Below are 19,142 nucleotides of genomic sequence, written 5' to 3' on the forward strand. Positions count from 1 at the left end.
AAAGTAAAGCATTAAAAAATATTCCATAGAGCACCTTTTCCCTTTATCTTTCATTACCATGGCAAAGTTCTATCAAGCCTAATTCCTTTAGCCCTGTGCTTAAAGTATACTTACACTATTTTCAGGATGATGCCCAGTTCCTTATCTTGTTCTATATATCAGTTAAGATCTTCTTGGCGGCAAGTAACTGAATACCTGACCCAAACTGGCTTAAGCAATAGGCCATTTAGTAGCTCAAATGTGGAGGTATGCAAAGCCAGAGTAGGTTAATTTAGCCACTCAGTGACCTCTAGGTTGTCTTTCCAGTTTTTTGGGTGTTTTTTGTTGTTGTTGTTGTTGTTGTTTTGTTTTAAACCTTTTCTCTTATTGTCTCAGGATATGCCATCACAACTCCAAATATGCCTTGCTCAATAGAGGATGTCCAGACCAGGAAGTAAGGAAAAGACTTCTTACGGGCTCTCAGGGCTAAAAATCTTTCCCCTGATTCCCTGCCCTTCGCACACATACATACATTTCCCATTATGTATTCACCAGAGTTAGGTCGTCTCCTCAATTCCTAAACCATTGACAAAGGGTGTCCCTAAGACTCTTTCAGGAAGTCTACAATAGGGGTGTCGAACTCAATCAGAGAAGGGGCCAAAATCTAAAATCCAGCCTAAATCTCGGGCCGAATGGTTTACTGAACAGTCATAAACTGTCATTGTGATGGAAACGCAGCAGAGTGCAGTGATGACAGCACGGTGCGGGCCACATTACAAGGCCTGGCGGGACGGATTTGGCCCGCGGGCCTTGTGTTTGACACATGTGGTCTACAAAGTCAAAACTGTCTTATTATAATACTAAAATGTTACCTTTTACTCCCATTCTCTTATGAATGTACAGTTTTCCAAGGGCTACCTGAGATAGATTGAATGTAGCAGATATGAAATCCAATTACCTTCCATGAAGCCAGACATTAAAGATACTGGAAAAATTTTAAAGTAAAATTTCCCACTCTTCTTTGGAAAATATAGTTATTTCCATTAGCTTGTGCTATTTATGTAAAATGTAATTTTATTATTTTATTCTTCACCTGAGGATATGTTTATTGTTTTTTTTTTTTCTTTAGGGGGGGGAGGGGAGAGAGAAGAGAAGAGAAGAGAAGAAAAGAGAAGAGAAGAGAAGAGAAAGGAAGAGAAGAGAAGAGAAGAGAAGAGAAGAGAAGAGAAGAGAAGAGAAGAGAAGAGAAACATGGGTCAATTGCCTCCTGTAAGGCGCCCCAAACCAAGGATCAAAGCCACAACCTCTATATGTGCATGATTGGAATCAAACCTGCGACCTGAAGGACGCTCTGACCAGGAGCACCCGGAGCAGGGCTTATTATTTTGTAAATAAATACTTTTAAATTTCTCAGTTTTAATTTCTAGTATGGTAAATATCAATAGATATAACCCACATAAACAAAAGCCCTTTGCAGGTTTTTTGTTTTGTTTTTGTTTTTGTTTTTTTAAGAATAAAACATGTGCCCCAAGAGCAAAAGGTTGAAAACCTTTGATTGATTCTGACAGATCAGATTTTCCCTTGGAGCTGGGGGCGGGGCCGTTTGGGAGAGGACTGCAGCCTGGCCCAAACCCTAACCTCTGGTTCTGTAAGTGGTTAGGCCACAAACGGGTGTGCTGGGTGCTGCTTGTTTAATTCATCCATCTCAAATCAACTCTTCTAGCAGCTAATCGGAAGGGAGCTCTCGCTTTTGACTGTGAGGAGGTGAAATGGTCAAACTAAAGGCTTAAGTGTTATTTCAAAGAAAACCTGTCACTTTGAGGTGGTTCTTAAGATGGGAAGGAATGTGGGAGTTTGGGGCTCACAGTTGAAATTGCAAAACCCCTTTTTGGAGCAGAGGTATTCCCCCCCCCCCCCCCCCCCCCCCCCCCCCCCCCCCCGCCTCCCCAACATACACTGGTCATCAGGCCTCTGGGGTAGGGAGTAAGGTAATTATTCCTAATAATTGATTTCTTTTTCCACACCAGCCCGCACTAACAGCGGGCCCTTATGAGGGGCCATGACGGGTTAGTGGGCTGTCCTTCAGCTAAACGCAATAGCATCCAGCCGGGCCTCCTGCTCGCTCAGGCCAAAGACCAACAGGAGGATGTCCTTGGATGCTGAAGTTGTCACCCAGGAGTGCTCACTTTCTCGCCTTGATCTTTCATCCAGGATTGGGCATAGGTGCGTGTAAATTGGGAGGCGGGGGACACTCGTCCCTCCCTTGTTCTTCATTGTTAATATTTCCTTTTCTTGTCTCATATTTTGGTATTTTAGTTTCAAAATGCTCTCAGGAGGCTCCTTAAAATACCAAACCCATCTAGGTCTCTTGAGTAAAATACAACCCTTGGCATATACACACACACATACACTCCATCAAAGTACATCTTTGTGTTTATAACTCTACTCATATGCCTGAGGTTCCTTCCACAGGCCTCTCCTCTCGCCTGGAGCATTAGGCTGACATGGAACAGGGGCCGGGGGAGGAGCCCGCCTGACTCTGGTGGCAGCAGGCATACCTTTTCTTTTCACCTATTTTGCTGGGCGGGTGTGAGGCATTTCTATCTGAACTTCCATTTCTATCTGAACTTCGAGACCACAAGTGCCATTCGTTAAGTCTCCCCGTTGTCCCCCGCCTAGGTCCTTTTCTTTGCCCTGATTTTACATGTCAGTTTCTCCCGGTTGGGTTGTTTGCATCCTCTCTCTCCCCTGGGTCTGGCCTAATTCTGGGTGCCGGCTGCTGTTTGGTTTATTTCTCCCCTTTCATCGGCGCACGTGGCTCTTCGGGGAGCTTCACGTTTGCTCCCCGTGCGCATATTGGGGTTCACTGGGGCCCGACACACGTGCTCGGATGCAGCCACAGCCCCCTTCCCCCCGGGGGGCCCAAGCCGTGCGGGCGGGAGGAGGGGCGGAGGGGGGCGGGCCGGGCGGGGTGAATCGCAGGGCGGCTAACAGGTGCCGCTGCCGCAGCTGCTCCCGCATCCCGCCCGGCTCCGCGGGTGAGGTTTTCCCTTCCTCCGGGTGAGAGGCCGGGCCCCCACCGGACCCCCACCGGACCAATGCCGGCGGCGCTTGTTGGTCGCTTAGCAACGGGCACAGCCAATGGGAGGCGGCGGAGCCTGCGGCGCGGCGGCGCGGGGGCGGGGTGGGAACCTGGCGAACCTGCCGAGGCGGGGACGCGGCCGCGAGGGGCGGAGCGGGGCCGGCGGGGACGGGGAAGGCGGGAGCCGGAGGCGGAGGCGGGGCCGCCGCGTGCCGCGCGCTCTGCGGGCCCTCGGGGCTGCGCGGTCCTGACCGGGGCGCCGGGCGAGCGGTGTGTCCCCGCGGCTGTCGGGGACTTGACGGTGAGAGCCCTGCCCGGCGGCGGCGGCGGCGGCGGCGGCGGCGGGGAATAGTGACGCGCCCGCCTGGGGAGGGCGACGGCGCCAGCAAGGTCTGGGGCAAACGGGCCGGGGGTCGGAGCTCGCGGTGAGGGGCTGGGCGGTGGGGGTGGCGCGGAGGTGAGCGTCGACCCCTGGCTCGGCGCCCCGCTTCCCTGCGCCCTGACCAGCGCGGCGGTTGGGGCCGTTGGAGGCGCGGGCGGGCGTTGACCCGCGACCCGCACCCCCGGCCGCGCCCCGGGGAGGAGGCGGGAGGTAGGTGCCAGCCCGGGGGCCGCTCCGCAGGCGGCGGCCGGACTGCCGTGCCCCCTCTCCGGGATGGAGAGAGGGTGGGGCCCGGCGTGGAGTGATGGGCGACGCAGGGACATGGGGGGCGGGGGGAGAAGATGGCCAATTTGGGGCTGCGGTGTCGGCAGAGGCTGCGGGGATGCAAAGGGGGGGGGGGGGGGTGCGAGGCTTCGGTGTTTGCCAGCTCGAGCCCCGCGAGTTGAGGTTAGAATTGAGTTTCTGGGTGGCCCCGTGGCCGCTGCAGAGGAAGAGAACGCCGATGGCAGCTCGATGTCTAGGGGAAGAGCTTCCATCCTAAGGGGCAGGCATGTGTGAGCATATTTTTTTCGGTGTAGAATTTTGTAGTAAAAGTGGAGTAAACTGAATTAGGAGCTCCCTGCCTCCCCCCCGCCCCCCCCCCCCCCCCCTTTGAAGCCTGTGCTGGTCGCCCAGTTATGCAAGTCATTTGGGCCCAGGAAATGGAATGTGCTAAAGAATATGTCCTCCTCGGTACGTGCGATACTGGGAATCTTTATGGATTATTACCTCATTCCAGGACCCGTATTTATGATTGCTAAATCATCGTTACCTGCGGCGCTGATACAGCTCTTGTTGAATCCGAGCGGAATTGCGATTTCTCTTTTCTGGACTCTGTCATGGGGTGAGGATTCGAAGAGACACTCCTCCCAGGGTGGCTCAGCAGAGTAAAAGGGTGGGGGGTTTCCTCGAATTAGAAAATGCTGGGCTTCCCTAACAATTCAGGTTGGAGTCTAGGTCTGAAGTTTGGTGGGAGTTGATGGGTGGTGCCTTGGGAGGGATTGCTTCCTTGTTTGGGTAGAAGAAAATTCTGGCAGCCTTGACCCTGACCTGGAAAGGTAGGGTATGACTTCACACATTTAAAAGGATACTGAGCAAAATTTGAAAAGAATGAGAGACCTGGAGAGAGAGAAAACAAAAATGCCCTTACAGTTAAAATTTAGGTCAAGCTATCTTGACATTTAGACTTATGAACTTGGATTCAGTCAGCAAAACTTTATCCACCCAATCCTAGAACTATCTCTACTTCAAGGTCTAGGAAGCTGAGATCATTGGTTCAGGCTAAACAAAGTATAGCTAATACTTAATTTGACACTGTTCTGCCTGCTGTCAGTGCAAGTTTCTCAAAGTGGTTCTTTGAAAAGAGGATGAGGGAACCGGTAGTTAAAATGAAGGCTCTTTTAAGTGACTGGCTCGGTGGGTCTTTTCAGCCAAGTCACTTTATATCCTTCCTTCCTCTTCTCCGGCCCCGTGTGCACAACGAAGATAATGAAGCCCAAGGGTTAAGTAGCATGCGCGAAGCAGCTTGAAGATAACTGCAAGGACTTAGTTATTCTAGGATGAAATGTGAAGATCTCTTCATAACACATTGTACCTTATGACAAGACTTGCTAAAGAATACTATGTTCCAAACACACTGAGGTGTTATATGAGAAAACTAAAATGTTAATTGACTTGCCAAAGGCCTCAAGGCCAACAGGAAATCAGATTATATTCTTGGCCTATCCAAAATCCTGACATAGCTATCTTGGGATGGCACGATTTGTTTTGGTGTGTGTGTGCGCGCGCGCGAGCGAGCGTTGTTTCAATATATTTTTATTGATTTCAGAGAGGAAGGGAGAGGAAGAGAGGAATAGAAACATACATCAATGATGAAAGAAAATCATTGATCAGCTGCCTTCTGTATGCCCTCTACTGGGGATCGAGCCTGCAACCCGGGTATGGGCCCTTAACCAGAATCGAACCTGGAACCCTTCAGTCTCCAGGCTGACATTCTGTCCACTGAGCCAAACTGGCTAGGGCTGGGTATGACACAATTTTTATAAAAGGAGGCATTTGAGTATCTTCTATGTAGTATGCATCTAGAGATAAAAATATAAGAAAGATACCTGCCCAGAAGTGTGTAATTTTAATTCACATGCTTAAATTGGAACGGTTTCAAAGCTTTTTAAGTGACTTTTTCCCCCATATAATTTGCCAGTGAATATATATGTTAGACCAGGTCACAGAGAGGTTTTGATACTCTGTGGGTCTGTTTTGTGTCTTTGGTGATGATCATGGCTAGCTGCTAATGAAGGTACAAACTGTCTTGAATTCATGAATCTATAGACTGAGATAAAATAGAAAAGTCCACCATTCATTATTGAAAATGGAAAACTACCTAAAATTTTACTTTTGATAGTGGGTTAGATAGCACTAGCAGATTTACTGAATTATGCATTAATAACTTATAATAATAAAAGCATAATATGCTAATTAGATCTGATCTTCCTATGCCATTCTGATGTCCTTCCAGGCAAAGCCTTGGTGGTGGGGGGCCAAGGCAGAGGTGGTTAGGGGTGAGGCATATGAGCCGTTAGGAGCCAGTGGTCCCGGGTTGCTAGAAGAATGTCTTTGGCAGCGATCAGGCCTAAACAAGCAGTTGGAGATTTCCTGAGGGGTCCCAGAATGCAAGAGGGTGCAGTCCAGGCTGAGCCTCCCCACTCTCCACCCTGTGCATGAATTCCATGCACCAGGCCTCTGGTACTTTTAATATTTATTAAACACTAAGCCTCTTCTTGCCAGACCTGAGGATACATATGATGAGTGTTTGTTTTAGGAAATTTATAGTGTAGTAAAGAAGAGAGCAAAACAGAAAGTAAAAATTGCAAATATGGAAAGGCTTTAGAAAAGAATTTCAGTTCTGTCCTGATGGAGATGGAGGAGGTGGTGTCACAGTTCACCTGTTGAACACATAATGGCATGTTCTGTACCCTTGAGGAAGTACAGGTGGTTTGATAGAGCCAGGTGTGGTACAACCTTTGACCAGTAGGTGATAGGGAATTTATAAAAGGTTTTATCCATGGGAATTATGTTTGCTTTAGAAGTATTTGCATCAAAACCAGTAATTGGAATGATTCAAAGGTGCTCTGAATATAGACAACCTAAGTAATATTTCAGAAACAACAGCCCTACATAGCAATTAAAAACTTTTAAAAAGGCAAAATGATTATTCATATAACCAACCTTTATTTAGTACCTTTTTGTTTGTTTTTATATTTTTTGTTGAGGAATAATTGACAACATTAATTTCAGGTTTAGAACAATGATTCAATATTTGTATACATATTGTGAAGTGACCACGGTAAGTGTAGTATTGTCTGCTTTTAAGATTGGGGGGAATAGAGATGCAAGGATAAATAAGAACCCCATTTTCAGCAACTTGCAATTCAGTAAAGAGAGATAACACAATTATAATGCAGTGCAGAAACAGTGCCATAAGAGCATAAAAATGTCAGATCCTGGCAGTGTAGGATTCTGACATGAGAGAAGGCAGAAATTCAAATTAAAAATAGTTCTTAAATAGAAATTAAACTGCAGCTAGTTTAACAATTAATGTAATCTTAACTAATATTTACAGTTCATATATTAACTCATCATATATTGCCTCCCTCTTAACTTTGTGAGTGAAGTTTTGGCCTTGACCACCACACTACTTGGTAAGGAACCTTGGATAAGTTACTATTGGGTCGGCAAGTAAGTAATTGCGGGTTTCACATATATATGGCTTCAGTTGAATTTTTAGGTTTGCAGACGTAGTAAAAATGTAAAACACATTTTGTTATTTGATAGTTGGCTATTCAGCTGTTAATCAGTAAAAAAAGTTTTTTGATCTGTTTTGTAGTTTTCGTTTGGCGTTCGTTGAAAAATGGAAAATCAAAAGGAACATTTTCGTCATATTTTGATTTTTTATTTCCACAAAGGGAAAAACGCATCACAAGCTCATAAAAAGTTATGTGCTGTTTATGGTGACGAAGCCTTAAAAGAACGGCAGTGTCAAAATTGGTTTGCCAAATTTCGTTCTGGTGATTTTTCACTCAAAGATGAAAAACGCTCTGGTTGTCCAGTTGAAGTTGATGACGCCCTAATCAAAGCAATAATCAATTCGGACTGTCACAGTACAGCACGTGAGATTGCAGAGAAGCTTCATGTATCACATACATGCATTGAAAATCACTTAAAACAACTTGGCTATGTTCAAAAACTCGATACATGGGTTCCTCACGAACTGAAAGAATCACAGTTAACGCAACGCATTAGCAGCTGCGATTTGCTAAAGAAACGTAATGAAAATGATCCATTTTTAAAACGACTGATAACTGGCCATGAAAAATGGGTTGTTTACAACAATATCAAGCGGAAAAGATCGTGGAGCAGGCCAGGTGAACCAACTCAAACAACATCAAAAGCTGATATTCATCAAAAGAAGGTTTTGTTATCAGTTTGGTGGGATTACAAAGGAATTGTCTACTTTGAACTCTTACCACCCAACCGAACGATCAATTCTGATGTCTACATTGAACAACTAATGAAATTAAATAATGCAGTTGAAGAAAAGCGGCCCAAATTGACAAATCGAAAAGGTGTTGTATTCCATCATGACAATGCAAGGCCACACACATCTTTGGTCACTCGGCAAAAATTAATGGAGCTTGGTTGGGATGTTTTGCCACATCCACCATATAGTCCTGACCTTGCACCATCTGATTACTTTTTGTTTCGATCTTTACAAAACTCCTTGAATGGTAAAAATTTCAATAATGATGATGATGTCAAATCGTACCTGATTCAGTTTTTTGCTAATAAAAACCAGAAGTTTTTTGAACGTGGGATTATGATGCTGCCTGAAAGATGGCAAAAGGTCATTGATCAAAATGGGCAATACATTACAGAATAAAGTTATTTAGTTCCATGAAAAAATTGTCTTTGATTTTCTTTTAAAAATCCGCAATTACTTACTTGCCGACCCAATACTTGCCTGTATCTTCTGTGTGTCTTGGTTGTCTCATCTGTACATTAGGGATAATATAACTACTTCATAGGTTTGTGATGATTAAGTAAGATAAAGTAATATCTAAAATAGTGTTTTGGGGAAATAGTTTACATTTACTGAGCACTTTATATTTCTATTTGACATAAAATGCTATAATTGAATAAGAATTTTTTGTCTCTTATTGTGGATCTATCCATGAACATCTGATAAAGCCTCTACATTCAGAGAAGCCAAATACATTTTGTTAAACTAAACTTCTGAACAAGTGATCTTTGTTTATTGTCTCCTTATCTTATTTGCTGATCACTTCTCTAAATCTCATTTCCATTTTTACACCTCAGCTTTATCATAGTCACTAATCTCCAAATCCAACATATTTTTTCTATTTAGATCTTGCCCTTTCTATGGCATTTGTTGCTTGTTCACCATTCCCTCCTCTTTAAAACTTTTTTCCCCCATGGCTTTCGTAAAGCCTGCCCACCTCTCTATTTTTATTTCTTACATCTAGGTCACCTTCACTCACCTGTTACATGTTGATGTTCTCTAGGTGTTCTTTCTGCTTCCCTTTTTTTCTGTATGGATGCAACTACCACATTATGCTAAATCTGCCTTGATGTCTTTTGACCTTCAGGCCCTAGTTTAATCCCCATTTGAATGTCTCATGCAGCATCTCTACACCCAGTGAATTCTACATGGAGCTCATATCTCTACACACTTAACCAAACCCAGTTATATCAACTTTACTCCTCTATTCTCTTTAAGTGACACTATTTTTTGTCTGGTACCAAAAAAGAATAAATGCCTCCATTTGTTGTTTATTAGTTCAGCTTCTGAAGTATTTCTTATCTGTCCTACACTTTCTTCATTGTTACTGGCTCAGTCAGTGAGCCGTGCCTAAACATCAGCTGCCCAGTTTCCCAGTTTGCTATAATATTTTTGTGTGGAGTTGGGGGAGGTGGGGTGCTACTGAAAATGAAGCCCGTTTTGGAAACATTAAGGTGGAAGGAGATTGCTAGATGAATATTGCTTTAATAGTTGTAGCACTACATAAAATTATGTAAAGAGTTTGAGTGGCCAGAAGATACTATAACCAAGATGAGTACCAGTCATTGCATGTACTTTTTAGCTTCGAGTTTGTGGTCTAGGTTATAAAGGTCCCAGTCTTGGGTTAGTCAGTCTATTGCTAGGTGATTGTAATCTAGGTATTGTCCTTTCCTGTCTATAAGATGGCACCTTCAGCATTACTCTTTCTATTCTGTATATAAGTTTTCAAAATATCCTACATAGGATCAAGCATATAAAATAAATCTTCAATAAATACAAGCCATCATCAAATGGATTATTTTTTAATGAGGAGATGGGTTTGGAAAACATATCACTTGCTCTGGATACTTGGGTGTCAAGAGAAGGCCAGAGTCGATGAGGCTTTGGAATCATAAGTATCTAGTTTTTATTCTTACCTTCCAGATTAAATACCTGGGTTTTATACCTGCCTTCCAAGTTTGTATCGTATGAGTTAACTAATCTCTCTGAGCCTCAGATTCTTCCATCAATAAAGAAGAGTTATATCTACTACTTACTAGGGTCATTGTAAGGAGAAATTACATAGCCACATCTGGCTGCCATAGAGGCTCAAGGTGGTAGTTCTCTCCTCCAGTTCCACACAGTTAGCTAATACAGTTCTTTGCAAATTTGTGGTTGCTTCATGGATCCTATGAAACAAGCCCAAACTGCTTGTTTTTATACTTGTAAGGAGGGAGGTTCATTGGCTCTTGGCTCATGACACAATCTCATAATTGGTCCATTTATTTAGTTTTAATATAACAAAATTCATGCAAGGGGCCCAGCCTTCCCAGTCTCGGATGCCTGGTGCCACACTTACGTCTTGCAGTTCCCGTGGCCCCACCCACTGGTTGTTTTGGAAGGTTGTTCTGCTGTCCAGTCTAATTAGCATATTAACTCTTTTTATATTATATTAGAAGCCCAATGCATAAAGATTCGTGCCAGAATGGTCCTTCCTTTCCCTGGCTGCCAGCACCGCCTTTGCTGTGGCCCAGAACCTCCTTTCTGCCTTCCCACCCTGCCCAGAGGCCCAGTACCTGCGCATGCAAATTAACTCATCTTTGTTGGGTTAATTTGCATACTCACTCCTGATTGGCTGGTGGGCATTGTGAAGGTACAGTCAATTAACATGTTACTCTTTTATTAGGTATGTAGGACTAATAGCCCTGCGCATGAATCCATGCACCAGTAGGTTCCTCCTGTCCTCCTGAAGCTCTCTGCCTGCTGCTCTGCCCCTGTCATAGCTTGTTGCCCTGCCCCGACATGTAGCTCTCCTCCACCTGCTTATAGTTCGATGCCCCACCCTCCTGCAGATCTGTGATCCAGTCATTATGCAATTGGTCATTATACCTCATGGTGTAATGGATAATTAGCATATTCCTCTTATTTTATAGGATAAGCACCACCTAATAAAGCTAAGACCTTGACAGTAACCTTGATATAACCAGCTGGGCCCCTTCTTCCCCTTTTCCTGCTTCCTTAACCTAAGGCAACTATTTACTGAATCCTTATTCATCATTTCCTTTGTAGCTTTTAAAATATATTTTATTGAATCTTTATAAGTTTTTCATATATACTACACAATTAAAAGTATACATCCATGCCCTATCTTTTAATACATTTTCCACCTTATAATGCTTTATTTCACTTAAAATTATATTGCTGAGATTCATCTATAATGTATGTCACTGAAATTTTCTGATTGCTGACATTCTGTTTTGCAGAAATGCCATAGTCTCTCCATTTTCCTTTTAAGGGTTGTGTGGTTGCTTCCGGGGTTCTGCTGCTATGGTAGTTTGCTATCTGAAGAGGGCTGCTGCTTATGTTCACACAGCCTAGTGTACACATGCAAGAGGTTTTTCTTGGATTTACACCTAAAAGTGGACTGGCTAGGTTGTAGAATATATGAATAGGATATATGAATTTCAGCTGCCATACTGTTTGTTTTTCAAAGGTTCTCCTCACCCTCCAATCTATAATAATAAAAAATTAATATGCTAATTAGACCGGATAGCCAAATGACCTTCTGGACATCCTTCCAGACAATGTTCCTGATGAAGCTGGGGCTGCAAGGGCTGAGGCAAACCACCACCGCTATGAGGGCCTATTGTAGAGCCTCAGCAGGGTGGGCAGGGCCTCCCTGTGGGCAGCAACCAAAGGGGGAGTCACAGCTGAGTGAGCAGGGCCTTCCTGTGCGCCACAATGGATCATGAAGCCCAGGCTACCCAACCAGCGGCTGCACTGTGATGGTAGGCAGTCTCTCTTTGCGAGGCATCAATCTGTGGGCTCCGCAATCCATCACCCCACACAGAGAGGCCCACCGGCCAGCGATGCTGTGTTGGGTGGGTGGGCCGGCCAGCTCTCACCCTATAGAGGGAGGCCCAGGCCAGCCAAGTGATCATACCCCATACCCTTCGCCCGCAGGAGGCAACTATTGGCAGAGGGGGGTGGTGCTACACATATGGCAAGCAATAGCAGTGTTGGGGGCGGGGCCTGCTGCAGGCAGCCAGAAGAAGGAAAACCCTGATCGATCCCTCCCCCATCATCCTTGCGCACCCCCCTCCCCCACTCCTGACCCTGACATGAGGGAGCCCAATTCCACCCATTCCTCCTCTGGTCAACAGAACATGTCTGAGGACCAACTGTTGGCACAACGTGCCTCTGTAGCCAAAAGAAGCCAGTGTCGTTGACAGATTGTGTCTGAAGAACAGCCATCAACAAATACTGCCAATACTGGTAGAATCCGCCTTCACAACAAAAATGAAGTAAATGAGAATGCAATTATCGAACATAGTTGTGGTGGAATGACTGTTACCTGCCAATTTTGCCCATCACTAAATTTCTCCGATGAAAAATCATCTGATGGAAAATTTACTCGATGTTGTAGTGAAGGTAAAGTTTGCCAAGTGATAACATTTTTCAGAATATCTCGCATATTTTTAAAAAATTATGATAAAGATTCTGATATTAAAAATTACATGGAAAAAAAATTTTTTTTTTTTTTTTTGCTTTTGCTTAAGGGGGTGCAAATATTGCTCACCATCAGGATATGGGCCATACTGTATTAGAATACATGGACACGTTTATCACCGTGCTGGAACTTTATATCCTTTGGATGGTGTTTCTCGGAAGTTTGCTCAACTCTATATTTTAGATACAGATAAAGAGATGAGTAAAAGATTAGCAATGCCAGAAAACCAAGGTTGCTCAGAAAGACTCATGATCAACATCAACAACCTCATGCATGAAATAAATGAATTAACAAAATCATACTAGATGCTACATGCATTAGAAAAGGAAGCCCAGTCTGAAACAGCAGGGAAAGGTATTGCTCCCATGGAAGTAACAATGGTAATTAAATATGATTGTAACCGTGATCTATGTATATATAATTCTCGCCATGTAACTGAGGTTGCCATCATATTCAGAAACAAAGATGGAGAACCTCCTTTTGAAAGGGACTTGTTCATTGTAAACCAGATTTCAATAATCTGAATGCCACTAAAATGAAACAAATCAGTATCCTGTTTCCTACATTGGCTACCATGACATATCCTATTCTTTTTCCACATGGTGAAAAAGCTGGGGAACGTATATTGCATTAAGACTCAGAGACGACAATGTAATCGACATTATTACTAGATGAAATGTAAGGATGCGAGTCATACAAATGCAGTATTACAGATTTCATCTGGGACATATTTAATCCTATTTTACATGCAGGAAAATTAACAGTATATTGTCTATTCATATTCAAAATTGGAAGCCAATTGGATAAATTTCATTAAAGCAAACCAATCTAAGTTGAGAGTTGAAAAATATAGTGTTTTGGTGGATTATCTCACATATAGATCTGAAAATGACAATGTGCCAGTTGATAAAATGATAATGCTTCCATCATCTTTTGATGGTCGTCTCAGAAATCAGCAGTCCTATCAGGATGCTATGGCAATTGTAATGAAGTATAGTAAGCCCGATTTATTCATAATCCAAAATAGATATTATAAACAATTTAAAACACTGGCAAAAAGTTGAAAACAGACCTGACTTGGTAGCCAGAGTTTTTAACATTAAGCTGAATGCTCTTTTTTTTGTTTGTTTTAAATATATTTTATTGATTTTTTACAGAGAGGAAGGGAGAGAGATAGTTAGAAACATCAATGAGAGAGAGTCATTGATCAGCTGCCTCTTGCACACCCCCTACTGGAGATGTGCCCGCAACCAAGGTACAAGCTCTTGATCGGAATCGAACCCAGGACCTTGCAGTCCGCAGACCGACGCTCTAACCACTGAGCCAAACCGGTTAAGGCTGAATGCTCTTTTAAATGATATATGTAAATTTCATTTATTTGACAAAGAGCTAAAATTAATGTCATTAAATTTCAGAAATGTACTCTGCCTCACGCTCATGTATTATTAATATTTAGATGGTGAATCCAAATTATGAGCAGAAGATGACATAGACTGTATAGTTAAGGCAGAAATTCGGGATAAAGACCAATGTCCTCGACCTTTTCAAATTGTAAAATCAAATATGGTACCTGGACCATGTGGAATACAAAATCCAAATAGCCCATGTATGGGAAATGAAAAATGTTCAAAGGGATATCTGAAAGAATTTCAAAGTGCAACCATTAGAAATAATGATATTCCAAATACAAACAAAGATCTGGTAGCACCATGTCTATTGGAAATAAAGTTATTGATAACACTTGGATTGTCACTTATAACCTGTATTTGTGCTTTAAGTATAACTGTCATCTAAACGTTGAAGTCTGCACATTGATTAAAAGTGTCAAATATTTAAGTACAACTATAAAGAGCACGATTGTGCAAATATTCAAATTTCTGGGGAAAAAAAAATCATGACGAAGTACAGAACTTCATTGACTCCAGGTATGTGAGTGCTCCTGAGGCTGTTTGAAGACTTTTTGCAATGTGAATGTATGACCAATCTCATGCAATCACAAGATTAGCTATTCATTTGCTTAATGAACAGAATTTATATTTTCATACTGATGATTTTGCTAAAGTTATAGAGCTAAAAGGCATAACTTGACTTTGATGGCTCAGTTATTGAATAGAGAAGATTCTGATGTGCGTAGTTATTGGGAGATTCCATAACATTATGTGTTTAGTAATTCTTTGTGGACAAAATGCCAAAAGGTGAGAATAAAGCATTAGGTAGACTGTTCACTGTGAGCTTTAGAGAACCAGAATGATATTACCTTATACTTTTGCTTCTGCATGTAAAAAGTGCGTTAAGTTTTGATGATTTGCGAACTGTAGGAGGTGTAATTTATGATACATTTCATGAAGCTGCTAAACATTGAGGATTATTAATCAATGACACTATCTGGAAAGCTATAATTGATGATGGGATCCTCCTACAGTGCCCAAAAAACTACAGCAACTTTTTGCATACATATGTGTGTTTGGATGTCCTTCAGAAGCAGAAAAATTATGGGATGAGAATAAATCTCATTTTATTGAAGATTTCTGTTGGAAATTGCACCGAAGAGAAGGTGTCTGTGTGAACTCTGAAATGCATACCCTTAATGCAATTCAAGAGGTATTCACATTGCATGGGATAAAATGTTCACATTTCAAACTTCCGGACTATCCTTTATTAATGAATACAAAAACGTGATGAATCGTACAAGCAACAACAGGCAGAGGTTTTGATAAATTATCTGAATGAGAAACAGTTGGCAGCCTTTCACACTATAACTTCAGCCATCGAAGATCAAACTGTAAACTCCAAATGCTTTTTCTTGGATGGTCCAGAAGATAGTGGAAAAACATAACTTTATAAAGTTTTAATACATTATATTAGAGGTCATGGTGGGTATTGTTTTACCCACAGCATCTACAGGAATTGCTGCAAATTTACTTCTCAGTGAAGGAACCTTTCATGCCAATATAATTTACCAATTCCATTAAATGAAACTTTAATTTCTAGACTCTCTAAAGAGTGAAGTTGCTAAAACCATTAAAAAGGCCCAACTTCTCATTATTGATGAATGCACCATTGCATCCAGTCATGCTATAAAAGCACCATAGATAGGTTACCAAGTGAAATTATGAATTTGAATTTTACATTTAGTGGAAAGTTCTCAGAGGGAATTTTCGACAATATCTCAGTATTGTGCTGCATGCTATGCGATTAGCCATAAGTCAAATGAGTTTAAATTACTGAAATGTTTGGGTATGTTTCATAAAGTTGTCTTTAAATAAGAGGTCAGAGGACTCTGCTTATAGTTAATGGTTAGTAAAACTTGGAGATGGCAAACTTGATAGCAGTTTTCATTTAGAAATGGATATTATTGAAATCCCCTGTGCAATGATTTGTAACGGATCTATTATCTTTGGAAATACTATATCTATAGATAATATTAAAATATATCTAAACGTGCAATTCCTCATCCAAAAAGGAGCACGTTCAAAAATTAGATGACGAAATTTTGGATATACTCAGAGGTTTTCACACATATTTAAGTAATGGTTCCATTGATCCAACAGATGCTGAAAAGGCAAAACTTTCCATCTAGTTTCTTAATAGTATTACTCCTTCAGGAATACCGTGTCATAAATTAAAATTGAAAGTGGGTACAATCATCATGCTACTGAGAAATCTTTGTAGTAAACGGGGTCTTTGTAATGGTACTAGATTTATTATCAAAAGATTGCAACCTAACATTGCAGCTGAAGTATTAACAGGATCTTCGGAAGGAGAGGTTGTTCTGATTCCAAGAATTGATTTGTCCCCGTCTGACACTGATCTCCCATTTTAATTAATTCAAAGATAGTTTCTTGTGATGCCAGCATTTGTGATGATTATTAATAAATCACAAGGACAAACTCTATATGTGCTGCCGAAGCGAGCACGCAAGGACAAACTCTAGATAGAATAGGAATATTCCTACCTGAACTCATTTTCAGACATGGTCAGTTATCTGTTGATTTCTCTCAAGTTTGAAGAATGAGTGATGTTAAAGTTGTAAATACTTCATCACAAGGGAGATTAGTCAAGCACTCTGAAAGTTTCTTTTTTTTTTTTTAATATATTTTATTGATTTTTTATAGAGAGGAAGGGAGGGAGATAGAGAGCTAGAAATGTCGATGAGAGAGAAACATTGACCAGTTGCCTCTTGCACACCCCCTACCAGGGATGTGCCTGCAACCAAGGTACATGCCCTTGACTGGAATCAAATCTGGGACCTTTCAGTCTGCAGATGCTCTACCACTGAGCCAAACTGGTTTCGGCTCTGAAAGTTTTTCACTTTTAATGTATACAGGGAGATATTAGAATAAGTTGGATCAATTTATCAGCCATTGTTTGTATCAGTTTTTTTATATCATGTTTTGTTTTCACATCATGTTTTTATTGTTTTTATATCATGTCTTTGTTGTTATATCATGTTACTATTTATTAATAAATTTGTATATTTTATATACATTTTACCAATTTTCATATCTAACACTTATAGAGAAAGGGCAAATAGCAATGTTAAAATATTTCCTCTAATTAATTCCCTTTCAGTGTGCATGAATTTGTGCACTGGACCACTAGTACTATATAATAAAATCCTAATATGCTTAGTGTCTGGTCATTTGGTCATCCATTCAACCAATCAAAACATAATATGCTAATGATATGATAAGGCCGCTCAACTACTTGCTATGACATACACTGACCACCAGGAGGCAGATGCTCAATGCAAGAGCTGCCCCCTGGTGGTCATTGTGCTCCCACAGGAGGAGTGCTGCTCAGCCAGAAGCCGGTTCACAGCTGGTGAGCATAGCAGTGGTGGCAGGAGCCTCTCCCGCCTCCACAGCAGTGCTAAGGATGCCCGACTGACAGCTTAGGCCACCCCCCGTGGGCTCCCCGATTGCGAGAAGGCCTCTCTTTCTCTCTCTCTCTCTCTCTCTCTCTCTCTCTCTCTCTCTCTCTCTCTCTATATATATATATATATATATATATATATATATATATATATATATATATATATATCTCCTGTGTGTTGAGGGTCTGTCCCCTGGTGTTAGTGTGCATCATAGCAACCATATATATATGACTGGTTGCTATGATGCACACTAACACCAGGGGACAGACCCTCAACACAGAGGATCAGGCTCACTCCTGTCTGGATCAGACCTGCAGGGATCAGGCCTGTGGGGATCAAGCCTGTGGGATTTGGGTTCCCTCCTGTCTGAATCGAGCCTGTGGCGATTGGGCCGAAACTGGCTATCCGACATCCTGCAAGAGGGCACAGACCAGGCTGAGAGACCCCACCAGTGTACGAATCTGTGCACCAGGCCTCTAGTCTTTAATAAGCCTTATCCATGTGTTCTCTAGGACTTTCATTTTCAACCTTCATTTAGTACTTTGGAACACTTAAACTATTGTTGGAATCCATTCTATAGCACCCTTGGAAAAGAATACCCTGTTGGCATTCCGTAATGTAAACTACATAAACAGAATTCTAACTTAGACTGAACCACAGTCTATAGACTATAACCATGCAACCATTTTCTCAAACTTTATGCATCAGAATCACATGAGAGTCTGTTAAAATACTAATTTTTGGGTTCCACCCCCAGTGTTTCTGAATCTGTAGGTCTGAAGTAGGACTTGGGTTTTGCATTTTTAACAAGTTCCTAGATGCTGTTGATGCTCCTGGTCCTGGAACTGCAGTTTGAGAACTATAACCAGTGATTGAATTTGGGCTAAACATTGAAAAAAACTATTACATAAAGATGGTTAAACTATTAACGAACACTGTTTAAGTTTCTGTTATTTCCATTTCTTATAGTAGATTTTGTTATCTGTTACTTATTTTAGGAATGAAATATCAGTAAATAGTTTTTGGTTTTTATTTTATTTGGACTTAGCTGACTTTCAACTTTACAAAGTAAACTAGATTTAAAAAAGTGTTTCTTTTTTGTTCTTAGTAATCCTCATGTAAGAGTATGATTACTGCTATTCTTACCTCTGCCGTGGAAGAATTTTAAATTGTTATACTGTCTAAATTGCCATGCTCTGGATTCATTCACTAAGTCACCTTTCTGTTTCTCTAAGCTGGCACCAAAAGTCATGATTCGAACAGTGTGGTGATAGCCAGAGGGAAAAGGGGTTAGGGATAAGTGGAGGTGGGCAAAGTGGGGTGGGAAAGGGGATGGAAAGAGACTTTGCTTGAGGTGATTGGTGCACAGTGCAATGCACAGATGATGTTTTGAGTTGTACACTTGAAACCTATATGATTTTGTTAACTGATGTCACCCTAATATATTTAAAGTTTTTTAAAAGCCCTTGTAAGTTTCAGCATGGCTAAAGAGTTGATTCTTGTTTATTATAATATTACAATAGCATGCTTTCCAATAATATGCCACTGAAGTTCATTGACATTCATTCATAAAACTTTATCGTGTTCCTGCCATGGGTCAATAATGATATTTCATAATAAAGCAGGGTACAAACAGTACAATGACAGGCCTGCTAATCAGAAACTCAGTTTAGGTGGAGAAGGGGGTTTCGTTTTAGTTAGATGTGTGCTGTAATAGGG

At 41.7% G+C, this 19,142-nt stretch overlaps 1 protein-coding gene across 11 annotated transcripts in view; it reads left to right on the forward strand.

The window, feature by feature from the left end:
• Positions 1-3,208: 3,208 nt before the first annotated feature.
• LOC118723408 (SSX family member 2 interacting protein) overlaps positions 3,209-19,142 on the forward strand; it is a 53,586-nt gene continuing 37,652 nt past the window's right edge. For 10 of the 11 annotated variants that reach the window (XM_045584388.1, XM_045584391.1, XM_045584396.1 and 7 more), the window contains exon 1: positions 3,210-3,362. The gene's annotated coding sequence lies outside the window, so the exon portion shown is untranslated. Of the gene's footprint in view, positions 3,363-19,142 lie in introns of all 11 variants that reach the window. The other variant, XM_045584395.1, reaches the window with a different exon arrangement.

Source organism: Pipistrellus kuhlii, unplaced genomic scaffold (assembly GCF_014108245.1).
Source record: "Pipistrellus kuhlii isolate mPipKuh1 unplaced genomic scaffold, mPipKuh1.p scaffold_m20_p_2, whole genome shotgun sequence".
Lineage (NCBI taxonomy): Eukaryota > Metazoa > Chordata > Mammalia > Chiroptera > Vespertilionidae > Pipistrellus > Pipistrellus kuhlii.